The sequence below is a fragment of the Amphiprion ocellaris genome, chromosome 5 (assembly GCF_022539595.1).
Source record: "Amphiprion ocellaris isolate individual 3 ecotype Okinawa chromosome 5, ASM2253959v1, whole genome shotgun sequence".
In the NCBI taxonomy this organism is placed as follows: domain Eukaryota; kingdom Metazoa; phylum Chordata; class Actinopteri; family Pomacentridae; genus Amphiprion; species Amphiprion ocellaris.
Genome location: NC_072770.1, coordinates 33,256,908 through 33,266,655, shown reverse-complemented (window position 1 = coordinate 33,266,655; position 9,748 = coordinate 33,256,908). Strand labels below are relative to the sequence as shown.

At 43.1% G+C, this 9,748-nt stretch overlaps 1 long non-coding RNA gene across 1 annotated transcript; it reads left to right on the top strand.

Annotated features, from left to right (window-relative positions):
• The first annotated feature begins 5,222 nt into the window (after window positions 1–5,222).
• LOC129348999 (uncharacterized) lies at window positions 5,223–8,178 on the top strand. The gene is made up of 2 exons (XR_008601779.1): window positions 5,223–5,352; window positions 7,652–8,178. It is a non-coding gene; the product is annotated as an uncharacterized LOC129348999 (long non-coding RNA).
• The last annotated feature ends 1,570 nt before the right edge of the window (window positions 8,179–9,748 follow it).

The following is a 9,748-nucleotide window of genomic DNA, read 5'->3' as shown; positions in this document are numbered from 1 at the left end:
TATTTATGTGTAATATTAATTACCCTATTTTTTTCATTACAACTGTAAGGACCTTCCTCTCCAACCCTAACCCTACCCCTAGACTTTCTATTGGATTTATACACGTTTTCAAGGCCAGAACATGTGTGCTTATGTAGCTCTACGGGTTACGCCTCTGACGTATGTAGTAGGTCCCCACCGCTGAGGCCCGGGTTTGACTCCCGCTTGTACACCCCATGCTGTATGAGCTGGCCTACCTCTTATTTCTAACCCCGTTGTCTGGCTGTCTCTCACTACGCCTATACAAACAAAAAGTGAAAGAAACTACTACACTTATTTAAATAGTTAAATGTTTCTTTACAAAATAACATCTTAAAGACAATAACACTTTCACTAGGAATTAAACACAATTTACTATGAAAACTTTAAATATACAATTACACATTACAATCTACTACAAGTTCTTAACATTACAAACTACAACAGTTTAAACATTTAATATTGAAAATAATATTTTAACTCATCACATCCAATAATACTTTTCACTCAACAATTACACATTAAAAAGACAAAACATTTGGACATATAATCTAATATTATAAAATCATAAAGAATGACAAAAGAACAAGACTAAACTTTTAAGATGAATCTAAATACAGACAAAAAATTTGAAAAACACCAGTGACACTTTTGAATATCTAATTACACAGAAGACACAATAACAAAATCCAAAAAAACACATAAATTTACACATCTTAAAACGTTTTCTATTCTGAAACAAAAACATCTGGTTGTTTCTTCAAACACTTCCTCTTTCAATGTTCTGGGTTGCACTATGAATTGATTAACTAATAACTCTTTTCTCAAAACTGCTTCCCTCATAAAGTCTACTAATAGTTGAAATCATTGATCAAACTAATGTTACCTTCTGATCACCACTAACTATACTTTTCATTGAATACAATCAAAGTTTCTGGACCATTTCTAAATAGCACACAGGTGAACGTCTCACCAAAACTCAAATGGATACTCTAAATGTGAAATCAAGACTCATGTTCACAACTTTTAAGGCTTCGATTAAACAGAAATTTCTAACTAACAGAGAAGTACTAAGACACTTTGCACATTTCAGTCCTCAGACTATCTGACATTTCAAACTAACAGACAACTACACATGGACATAGAACACACGAGTCCTTGGACTATCTGAAGGTTCTAGTTTACAGACAACTACTGTGAAACTTCGAAAATTTCAGCCCTCACACTGTGTGAAAGCTCATCTCCTCAGGACTCAAGAGGTCTGTACACTTTGAAAATCTTGGAAATCAGGGTTCAACCCTCCAGCACAAAGCCTAAAGTCCAACCTCCTGACAAAAACTGTCGAGTCCAAACTCAAGTTAAAAATTCAAGTTGCAAGCAGCGTTGGACGGGTCATCGCATCCTTGCTGGTCGGCGAATCCACGCACGTCCACCAGGCGGCACTACGACCGAGAGTGCATGTCGGCCTATGGATGCGACAAGGGCCGGACTCTGATCACACATGTAAAATTTCAGGCAGATCGGACCATGTCCAGGCTAGTTATAGAGCATTTCCTTCCATCCACCAGGTGGCGCTGCGACCGAGAGTTTATGTCGGCCTATGGATGTGATCAAGACTGGACTCTGATCACACGTGTAAAGTTTGAGGCAGATTGGAGCATGTTTAGGGCAGTTACACAGCAGTTGATGTTTCATGGCGAAGTATCAAAATTCGGGAGGCCGCCATGGCCACGCCCTCAGACTTAAGGTGAGCGTTTTGATAACTTTTGATCACCCATGCCTGCTGTACATCCTGGCCGAATTTCCGCTCTCTCGGTGTTACCCTGTCTGAGTTTATAGCTTTTGAAAATGTACAAAAATGACCCAAAATCGTCAAAACGTATGACAATTAATTCAAAATGGCCAACTTCCTGTTGGGTTTTGGCCATGGGTGTCAATTACATTTTTGTGCGTCTTGACAAGTTACATATGCCTACCAAATTTCAGAACTGTATGTCAGACACACAGCCCGTAGTAAATGTTTGAAATTTTCCAGGTGGCGCTATCGAGCCATTTTGCAACAGTCATGGACAATTTGTATAAAATATCAAATATTTCAGCAGTCCTGCTGTGTGTGGCAATTTTGGTGAGCATATGAGCGTTCCTAACCTGTCAAAAAGTATTTTGTTCATTACGGCAACGATGCGTTGCCACGGCAACAGAATTTTATGAATTGTCAAAATCTTCATACTGTGGCATCATCAAGGGGGAAACACTGAGCTGACCAATTTACAGGATGATATGACAAAGTTTCTGGCAATGGCATGTGCAAATGTAATGACAATTTCTTCCTGTTGCCAATAGGTGGCGCTATGAGTATTTCTAAATTTATGAATGTGGATGTGTTCAGAACCGGACTGGTGTCCATCACATCAAGTTTGGTCCGGATTGCATCATTTCCAGCTGAGATATTAATAATTCAATTTTCATGGCGAGAAATCGAATTTCGCCGCACCGCCACAGACACGCCCTTTGATGACGAGTCACCATTTTCTCTGGGAATCATCATCAATGTGTTCTGGCATATGTCACCACATTTGAGGTGAATCTGATCAACGTGCTCAGAATAGTACATCAAAGTGTAAAAAATGTCAATTTCCTGCTACCACAAGGTGGCGCTATGACTGTCAATGTACATGACCACATGGATGTCGTCAGGGCTGGACCCAGATCACACGTGTAAAATTTCAGGCAGATTGGAGCACGTTCAGGCTACTTATAGAGCTTTTCCTGTCCATCCACCAGGTGGTGCTGCGACCGAGAGTGTATATTGGCCTATGGATGTGATCAGGGTCGGACTCTGATCACACATACAAAATTTCAGGCAGATCAGACCACGTACAGGCCAGTTATAGAGAATTCCCTTCCATCCAACAGGTGGCGCTATGACTGTGGCTGTATTTCAGCATGTGAATGTCATCACGGCAGGACTCTGATCATACTTGTAAATTTCGAGGCAGATTGGAGCATGTTTAGGGCAGTTACACAGCAGTTGATGTTTCATGGCGAAGCATCAAAATTCCGGAGGCCGCCATGGCCACGCCCTCAGACTTTTGCAGAGCATTTTGATAACTTTTGATCACCCATGCCTGGAGTACATCCTGGCCGAATTTCAGCTCTCTCGGTGTTACCCTGTTTGAGTTTATAGCTTTTGAAAATGTACAAAAATGAGCCAAAATGGTCAAAACATATGACATATAATTCAAAATGGCCGACTTCCTGTTTGGTTTTCGCCATGGGTGTCAATTACATTTTTGTGCGTCTTGACAAGTTACATATGCCTACCAAGTTTCATAATTCTAGGTGACACGTACTGGCCGTAGTAACTGTTTGAAATTTTCCAGGTGGCGCTATGGAGCCATTTTGCCACACACATGTGCAGTTTCCTTAATTTCTAAAATGGGTTGCCGGTCCAGATATGTGTGGCAATTTTGGCGAGCATTTGAGCATTTTTAACCTGTCAAAAAGTACTTTGTTTATTACGGCAACGATGCGTTGCCACGGCAACAATATTTTATGAATCGTCAAAATCTTCACACTGTGGCATCGCCTAGGTGTGACCACTGAGCTGACCAATTTTGAGAATGATATGTCAAAGTTTCTGGCAATGGTAGGTGCAAATGTAATGACAATTTCTTCCTTATGCCAAAGGCTAAGGAAGGACTGGCTAAGAACAAGAACCGCATCATCCCCAGAGTCGTTTGCCAGGAGAACATCATTAAAAACCCGTAGCAGTGCTGACTCCGTGCTATGCAGAGTCTGAAAACCAGACTGAAAAACCTCCAGTACGTTGTGCTCATCTAAAGAGGACTTCAGCTGGGCATGAACAACTGTCTCTAAAATTCTGGAAAGAAAGGGCAGCTTGGCGATTGTTCTGAAGTTAGATAAAACTGTGGTGTCGAGGCCAGGTTTCTTCAGCAGTGTTTGGACTGCAGCATGTTTAAAACTAGTGGGGGACCACGCCAGTGGACAGACAGCTGTTAATGACGGTTAAAACTGACTGCCCAATACATGGAAAAACCTCTTTTAAAAAGTGAGGCGGGATGGAGTCGTGAGGGACCCTTTATGTGGCCGACAGTGTCTATGAAAAACGACAGAGTAACGGGCTGAAATTTATGGAGCCCAGCCGGGCAGCAGACAGAGGCAGAGGGGTCGACGGCAGGAGCTGAGATCAGAGCCCTTGTACTAACAACTTTATCAATAAAAAACTCCTGAAAGTTGACGCACAGTTCGATGGATGCTTCCTGGCAAACCGGCTTGGGAGCATTTAAAACTGAGTCAGTGGTATTAAATGAAACTCGAGGGTTGTGGCGGTTTGACTCAATGACTCCAGCTAAGTGAGCTCTTTTGGCTTCCTTAACCACAGTCTGATAGTCTCTCCAGCGGTCTTTTAAAATTAAAAACGACACTTGCAGCTTGTCCTTCTTCCAGCTGCGCTCAGCTCTACCACACTCCCTCCTCACTGCTCCAGTTGCGTCGTTGAACCAGGGCTCCAGTTTTGCTCTACGATGTGCAGTCTTTAAAGGAGCCACGGAGTTCAGAACACCTTGACAGAATAGAATGGAACCATGAGCTGAGTTCCTCTGTATCTATAGAGGATAAACTAGAGGGGACGCAGAGCTGATTAAAAGCAGCGGAGAAGCGACCGGCAGAGAGAGAGTTCAAAAACCCGACAGTACCGAGTAGGAGCGCTGGATTTAAGACCAGCACACGGAAAGCTGACATTAAAAATCACAGGCTTATGATCAGAGAATACGTTATCACCGATCTCAATATTCGACACAGACAATCCATAAGACAGAACCAGGTCTAACGTGTGTCCGTGTTCATGTGTGGGACCCGACACACACTGAACCACATTAAAAGAGGCAATAAGACTTAGAAAGTCCTTCACCAGCCGCTTATCGGGACAGCACACACGAATATTAAAATGCACAATATTTCTCCTGTCTGGATTAAATTTCAGAAATACAGTTTAGATTTACTAAATATTCCAGGAATTCTTGCTCTCAGTTTGACCATAGAAATGAACTTCTTGTTGAGGCAGTTTGTGTTTGAGTTTTTCTGCCTCGAGCTTCATCACCAGTGATGTTCAGGACTCATTCTTGTATTTTACACTCTCTGATGTTTTCTTTTCTTCATGTCTAGTGTGTGAATCATTTCTGGTTTGTCTCTTCAGTGTCTCATGTGGTCCTGCAGCTTCTCCTCCTCCACCTCCTCCTGAAGCCTTCATCTTCTTCATCATCAGCTGCTCAGTGACTCTGTTGGACGTCTCACCGTGTGGCAGCAGCTCAGGTCAGTGGTGAAGATCCTCTTTATCAGCTCCACACCCACAGACGTAGTGAACGCAGCGTCTGTTGTTGTGCTAATAAGAAGCTGCATCTGAACAGCAGCAGCTCTGTTCACTCCAGCCTCAGTCACACATGGAGTCAGAGCAACACTCTGTCAGAGCTGATTCCTCAATGTTAGATCTGATTAATCTCTCTCTAGTAACAGGTTATGTACCACAGGCTTTTAAGGTTGCTGTAATCAAACCTTTACTTAAAAAGCCCACTCTAGATCCAGATGTTTTAGCCAACTATAGACCAGTTTCCAACCTCCCATTTCTCTCCAAAATTCTGGAAAGAACAGTTGCAAATCAATTATGTGAACATTTACAAAGGAATAGCTTGTTTGAAGAGTTTCAGTCAGGCTTCAGAGTGCATCATAGCACAGAAACAGCTCTGGTGAAAGTTACTAATGACCTTCTCATAGCGTCAGATAATGGACTGGTCTCTATACTTATTTTATTGGACCTTAGTGCAGCATTCAATACAATCGACCACAAACTTTTATTACAGCGACTAGAACATTCTATTGGCATTAAAGGGACAGCACTGGACTGGTTTAAATCCTACTTATCAGACAGGTTCCAGTTTGTGCATGTCAACAATGACTCTTCTGAGCATACTAGGGTTAATCATGGAGTTCCTCAGGGTTCTGTCTTAGGACCAATACTGTTCACATTATACATGCTTCCCTTAGGCAACATTATTAGGAAGCACTGTATTAATTTCCATTGTTATGCTGACGACACTCAATTGTATTTATCTATGAAGCCAAATGAAACTAATCAGCTAGCTAGACTGCAAGATTGTCTTAAGGACATAAAGACCTGGATGACCTATAATTTCTTACTACTAAATTCAGACAAGACTGAAGTCATTGTATTTGGCCCCAAACATCTTAGAGAATTGCTTTCAAAGCATATAGTTACTCTGGATGGCATTACATTGGCCTCCAGTACTACTGTGAGGAACCTCGGTGTTATCTTTGACCAGGACATGTCCTTTAACTCGCACATAAAACAAATCTGTAGGACTTCCTTTTTCCACCTGAGAAATATTGTGAAAATCAGGAACATCCTGTCTCAGAGTGATGCAGAAAAACTAGTCCATGCATTTGTTACTTCTAGGCTTGACTACTGTAATTCCTTATTATCAGGTTGTCCCAATAGCTCTCTGAAACATCTACAGCTGATCCAAAATGCTGCAGCCAGAGTACTGACGGGAGTTAGCAAGAGAGATCATATTTCTCCTATATTGGATTCTCTTCATTGGCTTCCTGTTAAATCTAGAATAGAATTCAAAATCCTTCTTCTGACATATAAAGCTCTTAACAACCAATCTCCATCATATCTTAAAGACCTGATAGTACCATATTATCCTAGCAGAACTCTTCGCTCTCAGACTGCAGGCTTACTTGTTGTTCCTAGAATCTCTAAAAGTAGAATGGGAGGCAGAGCCTTCAGTTATCAGGCGCCTCTCCTGTGGAACCAGCTCCCAGTTTGGGTTCGGGAGGCGGACACCCTCTCTATTTTTAAGACCAGGCTTAAAACCTTCCTTTTTGACAAAGCTTATAGTTAGGGCTGACTGGGGGACCCTGACGGGGTATGCTTGTGTTTTCATTTGCACAACTGACTTCCCCTCTTGACGTCCCTTAGTTCTGCCCCTAGTTATGCTGCTATAGGCCTAGACTGCTGGGGAACCTCTCTTGATGCACTGAGCCCTTCTCTAACTACCTATGTATTTACTACATATACCATTATTGCATTACATTCACTCTGTTTCTTTCTGTGTCCTTTCTCCGAGTGTCCCTGGTCCCAGAGCTGGATGCTGGATGCTTCAGATGTGTGGCTGTGTTTTATGGTCCTTGTGTCCCACCCCCCACCTCTCTATCTCTACCCCTCTATCTCTACCTCTACCCCTCTATCTCTACCTTTCTACCTCTTCTGTCCCTCTCAACCCGCCCGGCCAGCAGGCAGATGGTTCCCCCCACATTAGAGCCGGGTTCTGCTCGAGGTTTTTTTCCCTGTTAAAAGGGTGTTTTCCTTGCCACTGTCGCCTTTTGGCTTGCTCTGGGGGTCAGGCATATGGGTTCTGTAAAGCGTCTCGAGACAATTTGACTGTAATTGGCGCTATATAAATAAAATTGAATTGAAAATTGAATTGAACTGAGAGCTCTCAGCAGTTTTCTACCCATTTAAGAACAGGACAAACCGAACAAGCTGTTGTATCGATTTGTCCATGATTTCCTCTCATGTGTCCATTTTAAGGAGTTTGCAGTCAACCAAGGCCGACTCAGAATCACTCCCACCGGGAAGATCTGTGAAGGAAGGTCCACCCGGCTGGTCCAGAAGCTCCGGTCCAGCAGAGCAGCGTCAGGATGGAGACGTAACCGGGTGAGTTAACTAGAGAGGCGACACATTCACATAGAAAATCCAACAATTCCTTCTGTTTTTACAGTTTGTGACTCTGGTAAATGGTGTCATTTTTCAAAGCTGGTGGGTTTTGGGCTTCACAGATTGAACCTAAATGCTTTTTTTAAACAAACTGCTGAGCTGCTGCACAGTGAAATGTTTGAGTGGAGCTCAGGATGAAAGCATCAGAGCTGTTTTACATGTTTTTATGTTCAGCTAATATCATTTCCTCTGGACAATGTTTGTGGTGTTAGAAGTGGACGTTTGTAGGGAGTTTTCAGTTGTGATACTTTAATGCATAAATATTTGCAGTGGTGGTTTCACTGCAAGCATCTACTGATGTCACCAGTGAAGTAAATAAAAACAGCATTTGTTGAACTTTACGCCTCTCAGTGTCTGCAGTTAGTTTAGCTGAATCAATGCAAAGATATTTCTATTTTTCTACATGACAGGAATGTCAGTGAAATCCAAATGCTAAGAATAAACAAGTGATCTGCCTGGTCACAGATCCCACTTTAATCCAAAATAAAGACTTTGCAAGGAAATGAACTTGAAATATGAGCCACCAGTAAAAGTTGTGATCAGACAGAAGGGCCTGTATTTTATCTTTGGAGAAGTTTAACATGTAAGTTTGTGCAGCTGATCAGTGGTGAGGCCTGTGGATGACTGGAGATGTGTGTGGACACTTAGACGAAGCAGCAAATGTGTTGAAAATGAGTTGTCTTCTCAGAGTCTTGAAGATGTTTTGTCAGAGCTAAGAAAGAAGTAAGAGATCCTGCAGGTGATTGTTGAGTGGTGTTGAGGAATTTGAATGTAGAGGAATAGCAAAGAGATTTTGAAGATATTTAAGCCATAAGTTGTATTTTATTTGTTTGCTGTTCTCTCCCATTTGTAGTGAAGAGAAGTGATTTGACATGAAGAATGTGATTTGTGTGGCTTTGAAATTGTGTTAAAATGTAAAAATGAGTGATGAGGAGAAGAGTGTGACTTTTTAGTATTGTGTTTTTTAGCGTGTTCTTTAAAAGTTGTAGGTAGATTATCTTCTTTTTTTGATTTTGTGGATTGTTTTTTTTTCCTTTCAGTGTTGATGTCACCGCCTTGACGAATAGAAGAAAAGCCTGTATTTGGGTATGTAGGACTGGTAGTCCAGAGGTAGCGGTGGTGGTTTGGAACCTGGAGAGTGCAGGTTTGATCCCCCACCCTGCTCAAGCTTTTTTTTTACATTTGGGCAAAATTTGCCAAAAATAAATCGTGCCTTCGTGCCTTCGTGCCTTCGTGCCTTCGTGCCTTCGTGCCTTCGTGCCTTCGTGCCTTCGTGCCTTCGTGCCTTCGTGCCTTCGTGCCTTCGTGCCTTCGTGCCTTCGTGCCTTCGTGCCTTCGTGCCTTCGTGCCTTCGTGCCTTCGTGCCTTCGTGCCTTCGTGCCTTCGTGCCTTCGTGCCTTCGTGCCTTCGTGCCTTCGTGCCTTCGTGCCTTCGTGCCTTCGTGCCTTCGTGCCTTCGTGCCTTCGTGCCTTCGTGCCTTCGTGCCTTCGTGCCTTCGTGCCTTCGTGCCTTCGTGCCTTCGTGCCTTCGTGCCTTCGTGCCTTCGTGCCTTCGTGCCTTCGTGCCTTCGTGCCTTCGTGCCTTCGTGCCTTCGTGCCTTCGTGCCTTCGTGCCTTCGTGCCTTCGTGCCTTCGTGCCTTCGTGCCTTCGTGCCTTCGTGCCTTCGTGCCTTCGTGCCTTCGTGCCTTGCTTATGGGTAAATCTCCTGGTTTTCCTTTTTTCCAGGATCCATCCTTGAACTCCAGTCCACTCCACTCCAGTGACACTCCACACCACAGCGGGGATTCGAACCATGACCGTCCACATGACAGACACACACCATCTGTGTGAGCTATCTGTCACACAAGGTCCCTGGTGGAGTTTGTTGTAATGATGGTTGCAAGAGGTTGTCATGCAGCCAAAGTGTAAAAA